At 38.5% G+C, this 18,584-nt stretch overlaps 1 non-coding gene across 1 annotated transcript; it reads left to right on the forward strand.

The window, feature by feature from the left end:
* The first annotated feature begins 4,668 nt into the window (after window positions 1-4,668).
* Window positions 4,669-4,772, forward strand: LOC112765413 (small nucleolar RNA R71). The gene has a single exon (XR_003183768.1). It is a non-coding gene; the product is annotated as a small nucleolar RNA R71 (small nucleolar RNA).
* Window positions 4,773-18,584: the final 13,812 nt, after the last annotated feature.

The raw sequence follows: 18,584 nt of genomic DNA on the forward strand, positions 1-18,584 counted from the left end.
GTTTGATTTAAAGAAGTTATGCATTTTCATTCCAAATTACTTACTTAGGATGCAAGAAAGTGCATAAAAACTAGTGAAACAAGTGAAATTAGCTTGACAAAATGGGTATATGATGACTTGTCATCACCTTGGATCCTTGCTCTTGCCTTTTGGTTTTAAGAGCTATTGGTTTTTTCTGCTTTTTATTTTTCTGCTTGCTTTTATTTGCATATTTTTTCTTTTATTGCTTTTTGCTACTTTTTCTTGCTTTAAGAATCAATTTTTGGATTTTTTAGATCACCAATAATACTTCACTTTTATCATCATTCTTTCAAGAGCCAACATTCTTAACTTCAACATCAAATATGCACTGTTTATTCATACATTCAGAAAATAAAAGCAATGCCATCACATCAAAATAATTGAACTATTCTTAATATATAACTCGAAATTCATTCATCTTACTTTTCTTTAAATAAAATTTTCTTTTAAGCAAGGTGAGAGATACATGGAATATTTCATAGCTTTAAGACATAAATTAAAGATGATCATGCACTAGAAACTAACAATAAAACAAAATACATGGAAAACAGAAAAAAGAACATAGGCAACAGCGGATTAAGAGAACGAATCTACCTTAGTGATGGCGGCTACTACTCCTTCTGGAGGATCCAATGGAGTGCTTGATCTCTTCAATGTTAAGCCCCTGCCTCTGTTGTTCTTCCTTCATGGCTCTTTCTTCTTCCTTCATGGCCCTTTGATCTTCTCTTATGTCATGGAGGATGGTGGAATGTTCTTGATGTCCCATCCTTAGTTGATCCATGCTGGAGCTTAATTCTCCTAGAGAAGTGTTCAATTGGTCCTAATAGCCTTGGGGACAAAATTGTATCCCTTGAGGCATCTCAGGGATTTCTTGTTGAGGCAGCTCCACATGCTCTTGCTGTGGTCCATGTGCTTGCTCTCTAGTTTGCTCCATCTTTCTTTTTGTGATGGGCTTGTCCTCCTCAACGGGGATGTCTCCTTCCATGACAATTCTAGCTGAATTGCATAGATGACAAATAAGGTGGGAAAAAGCCAACCTTGCTAAGGTGGAAGGCTTTTAAGCTTTCTTGTACAACTTTTGAGGTATTACCTCATCTATCTCCACCTCACTTCCAATCATGATGCAATAAATCATGATGGCTCTGTCAATGGTCACTTCTGACCGATTGCAGGTAGGGATGATAGAGTGTTGGATAAATTCTAACCATCCTCTAGCTATAGGCTTGAGGTTAAGCCTTCTCAGTTGGATAAGCTTGCCTTGAGCATCCCTCTTCCACTGAGCTCCTTCCACACAAATATCTAAAAGGACTTGGTCCAGTCTCTAATCAAAATTTACTCTTCTAGTGTAAGGATGTGGGTCTCCTTGCATCATTGGCAAATGGAGCCCCAACCTTACACTCTCTGGGCTGAAATCCAAGGATCGCCCTTGGACCATGGTGCTCCAATTTTTGGAATGTGGGTTCACACTAGTTTCATAGTTTTTAGTGACCCATGCATTAGCATGGAACTCTTGCACCATCAAGATCCTAACTTCCGTGATAGGATTGGTTAGCACTTCCCAACCTCTCCTTCGGATTTCTCTTCGGATCTCCGGGTACTCATTCTTTTTTAGCCTAAAGGGGACTTCAGGAATCACCCTCTTCTTTGCCACTACTTCATAGAAGTGGTCTTGATGAGCTTTAGTGATGAATCTCTCCATCTTCCATGATTTGGAGGTGGAAGCAACTACTTTTCCTTTCCTCGTTCTAGAGGATTCTCCGACTTTAGGTGCCATAAGTGTGAATGGAAAGCAAAAAGCAAGGCTTTTCCAATATCAAACTTAAAATCTTTGCTTGTCCTCGAGCAAAATATGAAGAAAAGAGTAGAAGGAGAAAAGAATAGAGGAGATGGAGGGAGAGAGGAGAATTCGGCCAAGTGAGACTTTTGTGTGTGAATGGTGTGTGTATGAAGGGTAGGAAGAAGGGGTATTTATAGGAGTGAGATAGGTTGGGTTTGAATGTATGGGTGGGAATTGGGTGGGAAATTTTGAATTTGAAGTGGGTGGGGGTTGGTGGGAGTTATGATGGTTTTAGGAAGTAATATGGATGTGATTAGGTTAGGATTTATAGGGAAGAATGTGTGGGAAAGAGTGAAAGTAAAAGAGAGAAGAAAGTGGGGTAGGTGGAGATTCTGTGGGATCTACTGATCCAGAGAGGCTAGAAAATTCGAGTTTCCTGCCTCCGTGTGGGTGTTCAACACCAGCTATGTGCTCCCATGCTGGCGTTCAACGCCAGCTATGTGCTCCCTTGCTGGCGTTCAATGCCAGCAATACTGCTCCTCATGGGCGTTGAACGCCCACTTTGGCCTCCTTGTCTGGCGTTCAATGCTAGCAAGGTATCTATTCCAGGGTGTTCTATTTCCAGCTTTGACTGTTTCTGTTTCTGTTTTAACTACTACACATTATCATAAATTAAACAAATATGAAAATTAAACTGATATAAATGAAATAAAAAAAGAAATAATTTTAATTATGGTTGGGTTGCCTCCCAACAAGCACTTCTTTAACGTCACTAGCTTGACGATTAGCTCCTTACGGAGATGGATAGAGGCTCAGAATTTCACCCCTTACAGTGAACTTCTTTCTTGTGCTCTGATGGATAAGTTCCACATGTTCCAGAGAAAAGATCCTGTTCACAATGTGTGGAATGGCTGGATTGTCAGAGAAGATAACTCTCATGCCACGTGAGAGGCCTTCAGTAGGAATTTTCTTATCCTTCCTGCCCTTGGGCGCTTTCTTACTGCCATTCCTCTCGGAGCTTGATGACGGTTGCCCCACACAAAACTTAAAATTGGTGTCTGGGGGCTCTGTTAGGTTCTGTACTGAGAGGAGTGGTTGAAGCAGTCCATGTTTACGAATGGTGCTTCCTTCAGTTGAGGTAGAATGAGGTTTATGAACCTTGAACACAAGATACTCCTCATCTAATTGCAGGATTAGTTCTCCTCTATCTACATCAATCACAACCTTGGCTGTATCTAGGAAGGGTCTTCCAAGGATGATGGATTCATCGTCTTCCTCCCAGTATCTAGGATTATGAAGTCAGCAGGGATGTAAAGGTCTTCAACCTTCACCAAGACATCCTTTACCAGTCCATAAGCCTTTTTCATGGACTTGTCTGTCATCTCTAGTGAGATTCATGTAGCTTGCACCTCAAAGATTCCCAGTCTCTCCATTACAGAGAGAGGCATGAGGTTTATGCTTGACCCTAGGTCACACAGAGCCTTATCAAAGGTCTTGGTACATAGGGTGAAAGGAATTAAAAAGCGTCCGGGATCTGGCTTCTTCTAAGGTAACTTTTGCTGAACCAAGGCATTGAATTCCTTGGTGAGCATTGGAGGTTCTTCCTCCAAAGTCTCTGTACCAAACAACTTGGCATTCAGCTTCATCAGAATTACTAGGTACCGAGCAACTTGCTCCTCCTTAGTTTCCTCTTCCTAATCAGAGGAAGAGTGCTCTTCAGATTCTATGATTCTTATCCAAGCATTCAATAGCACTTCAATGGGCTCCTCATGAACCTTGGGTTCTATCAGTTCTTCAATAGGGAAGTTCTCAGTGAGTGTATGGTTGCCAACTACCCCTATTGTGCCGTTCAATGCCAAGACTTGTGTCTCTTTAGCCGTTGAATGCCCAACTTGGATACCTTCATTGGCGTTCAACGCCAACTTTTGTGCTGCCTTGGGTGTTGAACGGCCAGCAAGGGCTTCCTTATTGGTGTTCAACGCCAGTGATGGTGGCTTTTTGGCCGTTGAACGCTCAGTAAGGTCTTCCTTACTGGCGTTCAATGCCAATGATGGTGCCTCCTTGGGCGTTGAACGCTCAATAAGGACTTCTTTACTAGTGTTCAACACCAGGTTACCCCCTTCAGGTTTGGCCTCATCTTCTATAGTGATGGCCTTGCATTCTTCTCTTGGGTTCACTTCAGCATTACTAGGAAGAGTGTTAGGAGGAGTCTTAGGAATTCTCTTGCTCAGTTGACCAACTTGTACCTCCAGATTTTTGATGGAGGACCTAGTTTTTGTCATGAAACTGTGAGTGGTCTCTGCTTAGAAGTCTCCATCTGTTGCTGAGAAGATGGAAATGGTGGTCTGTTGTTGAACCTATTATGGGTTCTTCCACCTTGATTATTGTTGAAGCCTAGCTGAGGCTTTTATTGATCCTTCCATGAGAGGTTAGGATGATTCCTCCATGAGAAATTATAGGTGTTTCTATAGGGTTCTCCTATATAATTCACCTATTCCATCATGGGTTGATCTGGATCATAGGCATCTCCATCATAGGAGGTGTCTTGAGTGCTGCTAGTTGTAGCTTGCACTCCAGTCAGATGCTGAAAGATCATATTGACATGTTGGGTCAATATCTTGTTTTGAGCTAGTATGGCATTCAGAGTGTCAACTTCTAGGACTCTTTTCTTCTGAGCTACCCCATTGTTCACAGGGTTCCTCTTAGAAGTATATATGAATTGGTTGCTTGCAAACATTTCAATGAGTTTCTGTGCCTCTTCAGGCATTTTCTTCAAGTAGAGTGATCCACCAGTAGAATGGTCCAAGGACATCTTGGACATCTCAGATAGAGCATCACAAAAGATGCCTAGGATAGACTATTCTGAGAGCATGTCAGGAGGACACTTCCTGATCAATTGCTTGTATCTTTCCCATGCTTCATAGAGGGATTCACTCTCTTTTTGTATGAAGGTTTGAACTTCCACACTGAACTTGCTCATCTTTTGAGGTGGAAAGAACTTGGCCAGGAAAGCATTGACCAACTTTTCCCAAGAGTCTAGGCTTTCCTTAGGTTGAGAATCCAACCTCATCCTTGCTCTATCTCTAATAGTAAAAGAGAAAAGCATAAGTCTGTAGACCTTAGGATCCACTCCATTGGTCAGTTGCTTGTATCTTTCCTAAGCTTCATAGAAAGATTCACCCTCTTTTTTGTCTGAAGGTTTGAACTTCAACCCTAACCTTGCTCATATTTGAGATGGAAAGAACTTGGCCAGGAAAGTATTGACTAACTTTTCCCAAGAGTTTAGGCTTTCCTTAGGTTGAGAATCCAACCACATCCTAGCTCTTTCTCTAACAACAAAAGGGAAAAGCATAAGTCTGTAGACCTCAGGATCCAATCCATTGGTCAGTTGCTTGTATCTTTCCCAAAGTTCATAGAGGGATTTACCCTATTTTTGTCTTAAAGTTTGAACTTCCACCTCGAGCTTGCTCATCTTTTAAGGTGGAAAGAACTTATTCAGGAAAGCATTGACCAACTTTATCCAAGAGTCTAGGCTTTCCTTAGGTTGATAATCCAACCACATCCTAGCTCTGTCTCTAATAGCAAAAGGGAAAAGCATAAGTCTGTATACCTCAGGATCCACTCTATTGGTCCGTTGCTTGTATCTTTCCCAAGTTTCATAAAGGGATTCACCCACATTTTGTCTGAAGGTTTAAACTTCCTCCCTAACCTTGCTCATCTTTTAAGGTGGAAAGAACTTGGCTAGGAAAGCATTGACCAACTTTTCCTAAGAGTATAGGCTTTCCTTAGGTTAAGAATCCAACCACATCCTAGCTCTGTCTCTAACAACAAAAAGGAAAAGCATAAGTCTGTAGACCTCAGGATCCACTCCACTGGTCAGGTGCTTGTATCTTTCCTAAGCTTCATAGAGGGATTCACCATCTTTTTGTCTTAAGGTTTGAACTTCCACCCTGAGCTTGTTCATCTTTTGAGTTGGAAAGAACCTGGCCAAGAAAGCATTGACCAACTTTTTCCAAGAGTCTAGGCTTTCCTTAGGTTGAGAATCCAATCACATCCTAGCTCTGTCTCTAACAGCAAAAGGGAAAAGCATAAGTCTGTAGACCTCAAGATCCACTCAATTGGTCAGTTGCTTGTATCTTCCCAAACTTCATAGAGGGATTCACCCTCTTTTTGTCTTAAGGTTTGAACTTCCACCGTGAGCTTGCTCATCTTTTGAGGTGGAAAGAAATATGCCAGGAAAGCATTGACTAACTTTTCCCAAGAGTCTTGATGACATGTCATCATATACCTATTTTTCTATGCTTTTTCATACAAGAAATTGATTATTTGTGCTTAAATATTGAATGCTTTTATACTTAATTGTTATATTTCCTTGATCTTTTAATTTTATAAATCTTGTAGGAAATAAGAGGAAAAAGAAGCAAAGAAGCACAAAAAAAGGAGAAAAAAGAGCTTTGGGACACACTTTGAAGTTGGAGCACACTTTGGAGCCTTAGGCCACGCTTTTAAAAGCGTGGCCCATGACCAAATTAAAGGAGAATAGGCAATCAGCACACACTGCTCTTGCCAAGGGCAGGGCAGAATCGTGATGCAAAGTGAGGTTGGAAGCAAGAATTTTCGCTAAGGTAAAATCTGGGCGCTCACAGCATGACCATGCCTCCTTCAAAGGGCTATAACTTGAGCTACAGACGTCCAATGGATGTGCTTCCAGTTGCATTGGAAAGCTGACATTTAGAGCTTTCCAACGATATATAGCAATTGTGGCAGGAATGAAAGGCATATTTAAGGGCCAAAAATAAGCAAAAATAAACCAATGTGCTTCCACCAAGGTTCGAAGCTGGAGCCTCACCCCAAAGCAAAGTAGCGCTCATTTTTCTGCTCTGCCCTCTTGGAGAGCAGGGCAATGTCGTGCTCCCTTCATGAAAAATCAAGAAAAATTTCTCCCCCAAATGTTTTCACAAGGGTTTGAACTTGGGAACTCTCCTTGGCGCACACAAGCATGAGCGCATGACACGGCCAGCGCACACATTGGCGCAGAGCTTGGACGCACGGGCAGGGAGGCAAGGCGCACCAAAGCAACATTGCCCTGCCCTCCACAAGGGCAGGGCAGCATCCTGAAGGTCTCTCCCACACTTGGCACGCGACATGCTTCCTCACACAACTTCCCTGCTCTGCCCTCCACAAGAGCAGGGCAGCTTCCTGGGAGCAACATATGGGCCAAAATCAACCAAAATTCAATTTAATTCAATTCCTCACCAAATTGAATCAAGGCCAGCCAAACCCATTTCTCCTCAAATCCAAAGCAAGCAAAGCCCACATCATCACTCAAAGGCACATGGATCAATTAAATTAGGATTTTCATTTTTGTAATTTGTTTTAATTTCATTTTCATTTTTCATTTTGTAAAGCCTATATAAAGGCATCAATTGGAGCTCGATTAAAAAGGAGGCTGGCTCCACTAGGGAGCATTAGGATTAGAGAGCTCTCTCTTTTAGTTTTCCTTGCTTTGTTTTGAATTTTGGATCAAGAATTGAAGGAATTCTGTTTCACTTGATCTGAAATCTCTTTGTTCTTCTTCTGCATTGAATCTGCGTTTTCTTTATTGTTTTCATCTTCTTTTTCTTTTGCAAATTGTTCTCTGTTGAATCAAGGAAGGGCTTGAGATCTAGACTTGTTTTCTAGTCTCTTTGATCCCCCTGAGATCTTGAATTTCTTTTCTGAATTTCACAATTGAGTTAAATTTTGTTTCTGTCTTGATCAAGTGAGCAATTGAGCTCTTGGCTTTCCTTCTGTTTTTACTGTTTCATTGAAATTGTTAGTTTCACTTTGAGATTTGAGAAATGATCTATGTCTCTTTGTTGCATCTCATTGCTCCCAATTTAATTTCCTGCGCTTGTGTTCTTCTGCAATTTACATTTAAGCTACTGTGACCTTGAATTTACTTTTCCTGCAATTTAATTTCCTTGCAATTGTTCTAAGCTTTGATCTATTGCTCTCTTTAATTTCCAGCACCCAACCCCCCTTTACTTTTCATGCAATTTACATTTCTTGTCATTTAAGTTTCTGCAATTTACATTGCTTGTTCTTTAAGCTTCCTGCCTATTTACATTCTACAATTTAAGTTCACTGCTATTTACAGAATGCAACAATTCGCACTCACCAATGTTAGCTTAACTAAACTAATCACCCACTAAAGTTGCTTGATCCATCAATCCCTGTGGGATCGACCTCACTCTTGTGAGTTATTACTACTTGATGCGACCCAGTATACTTGCCGGTTAGATCTATGTGTTTGGAAATTCATTTTTCCACAAAAACACCATCAAGTTTTTGGCGCCGTTGCCGGGGATTGATTAGATCAACAATGATTAAGCGGGTGAGAAGTCTAGATCAAGCATTTTCTTTGTTTTTGTTCTCTGTTCTAAGTTGAAACCAAGGTGTTTGTGTTTTTGCCTCACTAAGAATTTCTGTCTCTGTGAGATGAATTTCAAATTTCATTGGTGTTGTGTTTTCCAAAATTCAAATGGAGTTCAACTCATCTTGTGATCAAACAAATTTTATGGGATATCACCCACCATCACCAATCTCTAATGGTGTTTGGGAATATCACCAAGAAAATACAAATTCTAAGCACTCCAGTCCATGGAGATTTGCTTCACAGACACAAGATGAGCAAGAAAACCATATGGGATATTTCCCTCCACCACAAAATGATGCAAGTCATAATTCCAATGGTGGCTGGGAAAGGAATTCTAATGCTCCATATGATATTCATCCAAAGATATCATCACTTGACCATGCTTCAACAAAAAACCCCTTTCAAAACTTACCACTCACACAAACTTCCAATAGCCAAAGAATCTCAAAGCTTGAGTCCATGCTCAAAAGATTTGCGGAGGAGAAAGAGAAGTACCAGAAAGAACAAGAGAACTCCCTCAAAAATATGGAAGTGCAGTTAGGCCAATTGTTGAAAGCATGGAAGGAGAAAATGGAAAAACAAAAACAAAAGGTCCCTATATCAAGTGAAATTGCAAAGAAGGAAGAGGTGGTGGAAACATTTGAACCTAAAACTGCACTTGAGATGACAAGAGAACCTGAACACTCACAACCTCCTCAAACTCCCCTGGACCAAAGATGCTCAACACTGATCGAAAAATATGAAGAGGAGATGAAGAAAGCTTGGGAAGATCAACAAACCTCCTCCATGAAAGAGCTATTAAAGCAAATGTTGAGTGTAAAAGAGGAAGTGGAAGAACAAGCTAGTGAGGAGGATAATCAAGAACGTCCAAACTCAAGGGAAATAGAGAGGCACATGAAGGACAAGCTCATTGAACCACCAATTCAAAAGGCTCTGGATGAAGATCAAACTCCAAAAATCACACAGCAACCAATTCATGAATCCAAAGAAGTGAAGGCAACTAACAAGAGCACCAATCCTATCCCTGATCCAGCAAGCAAGATCAATCAAGCCATTTGCAAAAGGAAGCTTGCTAAGGAAAGGCCAAGACAAGGGACAGTAGCTGAATCTTCTCCCCCCTTGAGGTCATTCTTCTTAACAAACTGGAAGAAGAGGAAGAAAGTGAAGAACAATATGTCAAGCTAATGACACTAAAAGAGCGCTTGTTGGGAGGCAACCAACCTTAGGTAACATTTCATTCTCTGTTTGGTTATTCTCTTTCTTTGCTGTGTTTAAATTCAATAAATTGCATATGATCAATAAGTGCTTGCAACAAATTGTTTCCTGCAACAATTGTTTTCAATTCCTTAGGATGATTGCATCAATTCTACATGAAAGTGTCACATTAAGATTCTAAGTTTGGTGTGCCACTTATTTTTCTATGCAACTCATCCAGCAACATCACTTGTCTGCATAATCATATTGCCTTTGCATTGTGATTTTTCTTTTGTTTTGACATTTCGTTTGCATTCTCTTTGTTTTAGTCACCTCTTTATTTTTAAGTTTTCTTTTATCAACTGTTTTTGTTAATACAGCATCAAGAGATCCTCATTCATGACAGATTTTTGGCTTGGTGATTGTATTCAACAAATAACAGTTTCTTTTGTTTAGTTTTATTTCAAATAAAATTGACATATGGTTGCATTCTAAGTTTGGTATTGCTATGCAACAAAATTTGGTTCTAAGTCTTACTAGATACTTGCATTAATTTCAAGTGAAAGTGTCACACTAAGTTTGGTGTGCCACTTATCTTTTATGCAATGTATTGTGCTCACCTTCTTATGTTTGCAATCAAAATGTCTTTGTCTCTGATGCCTTGATTGTTATCTTTCATTTTACTTGCTTAAAACACATGTGCTACTAACATTTCATTGTGTAAGACATTCATGATCCATCTTAGCCCCATAGTCATTGTTCTAATTGTTGCTTGAGGATAAGCAAGCATTATGAGTTGGTATGGGAAGGAGAAGAATGGGAGGAAAATGACAACAATAGAGAAGATGAATTGCAAGGTTGTAAAGTTCCTTTTCCTCTCATTTATTTCCAGCACTTTAAATTGCATGATTGTCTTTATATTTTCTGTATGCATGTGTGGTACGACTAAGCATAGCTTGAATTTGATTTACAACATGGTGCTGTACCATTATGACTACCAACTTGAGTTTTGTGAGTTCAAAAGCAGTAAAGTATCATGATCATAAACAAACAAGGAATTAAAGAAGAATTTAGCATGTGCATACAAGTATTGGAAAGCTAGTATGATTGATTGTTGCTCAATTGCATTGGATTTTATCTAATTGAAGTTTTTCATCTTGTACATTTTGTGAAATCTTTTGAAATCATGAAAACCTTGAAGAAGCAAATATAATTAAAGCAAGAAAAGAAAAAGGGAAAGAATGAGAAAGCTGAAGGCTCTGAGTACCAATGGCAATTTATTTGCTAAGTGCTTGTGGTGTTTATGTATCAAGCCAAATGCTTGAAAACAAAACACTTAGAATTCAAGGCTAGGCTCAAGTGCAAAAGCACTCCCTCAAAGCTTAAGGCTCTGAGCATCAATGATTAGAGAGTCAAGAAAAGAAAAGAAAAATGAGCTTAATGAAGTCCTCTAATTAAATGCTTGTGGTGCTTATGTATCAAGTGGTAATACTTGAAAACAAAGCATTTAGAAGTCGTAGCTTTGTTATTAACTCATGGGGCAAAGCACCCAAAAGGAGAAGCTAAAAAAAAAATTTCAAAAGCTTGTTTCAAGGAAGAATTATAAGAAAAAGATTTCATAAATTGAGCTAGATGGAAGTATCAATCATTTACATTTCTTTTGTGATTGAAGCATGCATAGAAAACTAGCTTACCATGAACATTGAGTTGCTATTCTTCTCACCTTGGATTGTCAATCTTTATTGCATGATTCTTTTCTTGCTTGGGGACAAGCAAGGTTTAAGTTTGGTGTTGTGATGACATGTCATCATAAACCTATTTTTCTATGCTTTTTCATACAAGAAATTGATGATTTGTGCTTAAATATTGAATGCTTTTATACTTAATTGGTATTTTTCCTTGATCTTTTAATTTTATAAATCTTGTAGGAAATAAGAAGAAAAAGAAGCAAAGAAGCACAAAAAAAGGAGAAAAAAAGAGCTTTGGGACATACTTTGAAGTTGGAGCACACTTTGGAGCCTTAGGCCATGCTTTTAAAAGCGTGGCCCATGACCAAATTAAAGGAGAATAGGCAATCATCACACACTGCCCTGCTCTTGCCAAGGGCAGGGCAGAATCGTGATGCAAAGTGAGGTTGGAAGCAAGAATTTTCGCTAAGGTAAAATCTGGGCGCTCACAGCATGACCATGCCTCCTTCAAAGGGCTATAACTTGAGCTACAGAAGTCCAATTGATGTGCTTCTAGTTGCGTTGGAAAGCTGACATTTAGAGCTTTCCAACGATATATAGCAATTCATATTTGGCATACAATTGAGGCAGGAACGAAAGGCATCTTTAAGAGCCAAAAATAAGCAAAAATAAACCAATGTGCTTCCACCAAGGTTCGAAGCTGGAGCCTCACCCCAAAGCAAAGTAGCGCTCATTTTTCTGCTCTGCCCTCTTGGAGAGCAGGGCAATGTCGTGCTCCCTTCATGAAAAATCAAGAAAAATTTCTCCCCAAATGTTTTCACAAGGGTTTGAACTTGGGAACTCTCCTTGGCGCACACAAGCATGAGCGCATGACACGGCCAGCGCACACATTGGCGCACAGCTTGGACGCACGGGCAGGGAGACAAGGCGCACCAAAGCAACATTGCCCTGCCCTCCACAAGGGCAGGGCAGCATCCTGAAGGTCTCTCCCACACTTGGCACGCGACATGCTTCCTCACACAACTTCCCTGCTCTGCCCTCCACAAGAGCAGGGCAACCTCCTGGGAGCAACATATGGGCCAAAATCAACCAAAATTCAATTTAATTCAATTCCTCACCAAATTGAATCAAGGCCAACCAAACCTATTTCTCCTCAAATCCAAAGCAAGCAAAGCCCACATCATCACTCAAAGGCACATGGATCAATTAAGTTAGGATTTTCATTTTTGTAATTTGTTTTAATTTCATTTTCATTTTTCATTTTGTAAAGCCTATATAAAGGCATCAATTGGAGCTCGATTAAAAAGGAGGCTGGCTCCACTCGGGAGCATTAGGATTAGAGAGCTCTCTCTTTTAATTTTCCTTGCTTTGTTTTGAATTTTGGATCAAGAATTGAAGGAATTCTGTTTCACTTGATCTGAAATCTCTTTGTTCTTCTTCTGCATTGAATCTGCATTTTCTTTATTGTTTTCATCTTCTTTTTCTTTTGCAAATTGTTCTCTGTTGAATCAAGGAAGGGCTTGAGATCTAGACTTGTTTTCTAGTCTCTTTGATCCCCCTGAGATCTTGAATTTCTTTTCTGAATTTCACAATTGAGTTAAATTTTGTTTCTGTCTTGATCAAGTGAGCAATTGAGCTTTTGGCTTTCCTTCTGTTTTTACTGTTTCATTGAAATTGTTAGTTTCACTTTGAGATTTGAGAAATGATCTATGTCTCTTTATTGCATCTCATTGCTCCCAATTTAATTTCCTGCGCTTGTGTTCTTCTGCAATTTACATTTAAGCTACTGTGACCTTGAATTTACTTTTCCTGCAATTTAATTTTCTTGCAATTGTTCTAAGCTTTGATCTATTGCTCTCTTTAATTTCCAGCACCCAACCCCCCTTTACTTTTCATGCAATTTACATTTCTTGTCATTTAAGTTTCTGCAATTTACATTGCTTGTTCTTTAAGCTTCCTGCCTATTTACATTCTACAATTTAAGTTCACTGCTATTTACAGAATGCAACAATTCTCACTCACCAATGTTAGCTTAACTAAACTAATCACCCACTAAAGTTGCTTGATCCATCAATCCCTATGGGATCGACCTCACTCTTGTGAGTAATTACTACTTGATGCGACCCGGTATACTTACCGGTTAGATCTATGTGTTTAGAAATTCATTTTTCCACAAAAACACCATCAAGTCTAGACTTTCGTTAGGTTGAAAATCCAACCACATCCTAGCTTTGTCTCTAACAGCAAAAGGAAAAAGCATAAGTCTATAGACCTCAGGATCCACTCCGTTGGTCTTAACAGTTTCATAGATTTGCAAGAATTTAGATAAGAATTGATGTGGATCTTCCTGTGGATGTCCATGAATTTTACAATTCTGTTGCATTAGAGAGACTAACTGAGACTTAAGCTCAAAGTTATTTTCTCTAATGGCAGGTATGGAGATACTTCTTCCATAGAAGTCAGAAGTGGTTTTAGTGAAGTTACCAAGAACCTTCCTTGCATCTCCTCCATTATTTTGTTCGGTTGCCATGCATGTATTTTCTGTTTCTTGTTTGAAAAGTTCTGTGAGATCTCTTTCAGAGTGTTGTGCTCTAACTTGTTGTAAACGCCTCCTTAGGGTTCTCTCAGGTTCAGGATCAGGATCAAAGAGAAGTTTTTTATCTCTGTTTCTACTTATAAACAAGAAAAAGAAGAACAAGAAAGAAGAAGAATGGGAGCTCTATGTTAAAGGATAGATGACTCCCTGTGAGATGTGAAGAAGAAAGAAGAATGAAGATAGAGGTGATGCACGAAAATTTGCACAACGCAAATCCCTTCGACAAGTATACCGAATCGTCAAGTAATAACTCATTGTTGAGTGAGGTCGATCCCATAAGGATTGATGTATTAAGCAACTTTAGTTAGGTGATTTATCTAGTCAAGCTAATAGTTGATGATTTTGGTGAAATTAAACTAACCGAATGTAAATTCTGGGAAATTAAAGTGCTGAAAGTAAATTGTTAAATGCAAATTGCGGAAACTTTAATGGCAAGAAACTAAAGTGCTGAAACTTAAATGGCAAGAAAGTAAAGAGCTGAGACTTAAATGACAAGAAAGTAAAAGCAAGAATGTAAATAATGATGAAAAGTAAATTGCATGAAATGTAAATGGGTTTTGGAAGCTGGGAATGAAAGAAAGCAAGAAACTAAAAGTAATTAAAGTGACGAAAGCAATTAAAGTGAAGAATAACAATGAGATAGATTCATTAGGGATTGGAGATATCATAATCCATCATGAATCAATGGGTCTCAACTTCATTCTCAATCATATGAAGTAGATCTATGGAAGATTGTAATTAATTGAGTCTCAATTCCTTGGCAACCCAATTTCTCTTAACACAATCAATTTGCCAATTCCTTGATCTAATTGTCATGAGAAGAGGTTAAGTTTAATTCTCTTATCCATAAGCCACACAAGTTCTCAAGATCTCAATTCAAACCAGGAATTTATTGATCAAGAGAGTTGTGAGAGAAAGAGCTTCAAACTAATTTCTATGATTCCCCTTCCGAGGCTCACATAGAAATTCAATGGATCGAAACCCCCTTCCAGTAGTGAATAGATCAATTAGCACAGAAGTTATCTCTTAGCTACACCAAGCGGATTGAGAAGAAGATGAATTTCATCCATTCATTTGAACTACAATAGAGCTCCTCCCCCTAATGATGTGGGGTTTAGTTCATCATTGCTCTGGAAAACTTAACGAGAAAAGAAAAGTATATGAAAGTAAAATTAAGTACAAAAAGAAGAAAATGATTCAAAACACTTCCTATATATACACTCTTTAGCACAGTCTTCAAGTACTTGGATATGGGCTTTGGCGTTAGTTGAAGCAAGATAAAAGTGGCTCTTTCTGAAGTTAACCCTGGCGTTAACTAACTAATGTTCTCATAATTGCATGAGGCACCTTGGAAATGACATTGGCAATAGCGTTAATAGCGTTGCTAATGCTAGAAATCTTCTATCAAAATTGGCGTTAACACCACCGTTAGTGCATGAACGGTGTCACTAACGTTTCCTTTAAAACCCATGCTGGCGTTACTACTGGAGTTAGCACACTAACGGGGCCATCAACATTCCTCTTGTTGTGCATATGCACAATGCCTCATGTGTATGCACGCTAGCAAATTTTCCTCTTGTGCGTACACACAATGCTCCGTGCGTACGCACACTCGCAAATTTTCGAGCTCCAACTCATGAATTTGTCGAAGACATTAGTGTGCTAACTTGGGGTAACATTAGCACACTAATGTTGGCACCTCTTCGTGTGTTGTAGTGTTAGTGAATCAACTTAGGCCACTAACGTTGCCCCTTCTTCCTTGATGCGCGTTAGTGAGCCAACTTTGGCCACTAACGTTGCCTCTCTTCATTGAATCACGTTAACACTAGCGTTAGTAGGCTAACTTGGCCACTAATGGCAGCTTCTTCCTCTTGGCAACGTTAGTACTGGTGTTAGTGGGCTAACTGGGTCACTAACGATGGCTTCTTCTTGTAAAGCCAATGTTAACCATGGCATTAGTAGACCAACTTGGCCACTAACGCCACAACCTCTGCTTCTTCTCTGCCTCTCCTTTGCTTCTCCTTGCCTATCATCAACCAAACAAATGCATCAAAGCTTTGCCATAATCACAAGATAATGCATCATTCATTGCATCAAGAAATTCTTGCATCAATCTCATGAAAACGTTGATAATTCACAATATTTGATTGAATCAAGACATGCATACATTACTCATCCAAATGCTTGCTTATTGCCTAAGTAAATGCATGAAAACCAAGTAAAAACTAATGAAAATGGCTTGTGAAACTAGCCAAAGATCACTACAAGAAAATGAAACATTTGTAACAAAAAATTTGTATCAAATTTAAAATTGTTGCAAATTATAGTTTTTTGTAACAATAATTAGTTATTGTTACAAAATAAGAATATTTTGTAACAATAAGAAAATTTGTTACAAAACATTTCAATATTTTGTAACAACTTGATTTCTTTTGTTACAAATTATGTTGGCTTTCGTATTGAATTGCTGGTTTGTTACAAAATGTTATAATGTTTTGTAACAAAAGATTATATTGTTACAAAAATTGAAAATATTTTGTAACAAAATATCTATTTGTTTCAAAAGCTGTAAATATTTTGTAACAAAAAATTAATTAGTCACAAAATACAATATTTTTATAACAAGTTATTTATTTGTCACAAAATTCAAAGATTTTTTGTAACTAATAAAAAATTTTGTTTCAACATACTAAATGTAAGACTTTGAATTAACATAATAAGTTATTTATGATTTATTATATTTATTTAAGATTTTATATTAAAAAATTTATTTTACTAAAAATATTTAAGTCAAATTAATGATAGTTTGTGTAAGATCCCTAAATTTTTAAAAGTTATTAATAAATTATTTATGATGTATTATATTTATTTAAAACTATATTTTAGAGATTTTTATATAAAAATTGAGTGAAATCCTATTTATTATTTTGAGTTCTTATAATTGAAAAATAATGAATATTTTATATGCTTTAGTTTTAATATATAAATTTGTAACCTTATTTTATAAATAAAAGAGAATTAATTTAATTATCATCAATTTTTGTTAAATTAGTATTTGTTCAAAAAAATTTTTTAAATTAATAATAAAATGGTATTTCAAAGATAATGATTTAATAATAATTTTTAATTTGAATTATTACTTAATCCTATTATCTTATTAATATTTTTATACAAATCTTATTTTTTTTACACAACAAAACCTAACTTTAATGTTTTTTTTTCCTTTCCCAGCTGCTATTACCCTTCTCCTTTCTACTATTCTAGAAACCCCAAACAGAGGGGGGAAAATCAAAAGGGAAAAAGACAGAAAAGAAAGAAGGAAAGAAAGGGAAAGGAGGGAGGGGAGCCGCGAGAAGAGAACGAGGGAGGAAGAGGAAGGGCAGCGCCGGCGGGCATCACTACCACCGCGCCGCCGTGTTGTACCGGAGAGAGAGAGAGAGAGAGAGAGAGAGAGAGAGAGAGAAAGAGCGCGAAGAACGGAGAAGCAGGAGAGGAAGAAGGGCGTCGATGCTGTTGCAGAGAGGGAGACGTGAGAAACTGCCAAACTCCAATGGTGTCACGAAGCCGTTGGTGTCGTGCTCCGTTGCCGTCGCCTCAGACTGTCGCCGTCACCGTCGCACCATTCCTGTCGAGCCGCCGTCGTGTCGGGAGATTGAGGTAGAGAATGAATGACACAGAGAAAGGGAGAAGCGCGATAGATGAGAGGGATTGAAGCGTTCCTGTTACCATTTTCTCACCTATTCGCCGCCACTGGGGTTTGGCGCTACCACACCGCCTTAGAGACTGCCGTTGCTGAGAGTTCTTCGCAAGAGAAAGGGGGACAGTGAGAGAGGATGAAGTGGGTCCTTCGTTGCTGCCATGACTATCGCTGAGTTGCAAGCTATTGTTGGAAGTATTGGGGGAGATGTTGCCGCTGCCAAAACCACCGCGGAGGTTGTTAGGACTGCTGCTTGTGTGGCTACGCCGTGGTGGTTATAGTTGCCGTCACAGTCACTGCCCAAAAGCCCTGGAATTTCTATTGTCTTGCCCCAATTCATGTTCAGTGCCACTACCTTGGTCTAATCTTTTTTCCCTGGTTCTGATTTGTTACTTGTTTTTTTTACTTGTTCTGATTAGTAATTTAGTATTATTGGAACTTCAAATTATTACTTGTTTTTGTTTTTAATTTGTTCTTAATTTATTTGATGCTAGTTTGATGCCCAACAAAATTCATTCATAATAATAATAATAATAATAATTATTTACATGTTCATACCATCGATTGAGTTGTTACTCTTGAGTTGTTTCAGACTTTCAGTGTCAACTTCCCAGGTGAGCTCCCTTCGACCCAGTTCTTTCAGACTTTCAGTGTCAATTTCAGTGTATCTTAGGGTTTGAAATTAGAATTTTATGATGGTGGACTGGTGGTTGTTGTTGTTGTTGTAGTATTTGGTATTTTAGAATTATTGCTGAACCTGAGCAAATTTTTTTGTTGCTGTTAAACATCATTGAGTTGAATTTTGTTGCTGGATAACATCATTGGGTTGAGTTTAATACTTGAATAGTTGAATTTGTTGTTGTGTTGCCTAAAAAATCACTTAGTTAAATCTTTTGCTGTTGTAAATTTTTTTGTTCCTTTGCCAAGTAAAGCTCAAATTTTCTAGACAATTTTTTAGAATTGCATTAATTGACATCATATTGTTATTGATCCTGTCCTAGATATTAATTTCTATTCTGCGTAGTTGCTGTCGAGAAGCAGAACAAAACAGAGAGAGATGCGAAGGAGGATGATGGAGACCACCACCGCTGCTATTGCCGTGCTGGGCTAGTTGGAAGCCGCCGTGACCACTACTGATCTCTACGCTGCTGTTAGAGTCACTAATGGAGGTATCTTTGCTGCCTCTATTTTGG

The sequence above is a fragment of the Arachis hypogaea genome, chromosome 2 (genome assembly GCF_003086295.3).
Source record: "Arachis hypogaea cultivar Tifrunner chromosome 2, arahy.Tifrunner.gnm2.J5K5, whole genome shotgun sequence".
Classification (NCBI taxonomy): domain Eukaryota; kingdom Viridiplantae; phylum Streptophyta; class Magnoliopsida; order Fabales; family Fabaceae; genus Arachis; species Arachis hypogaea.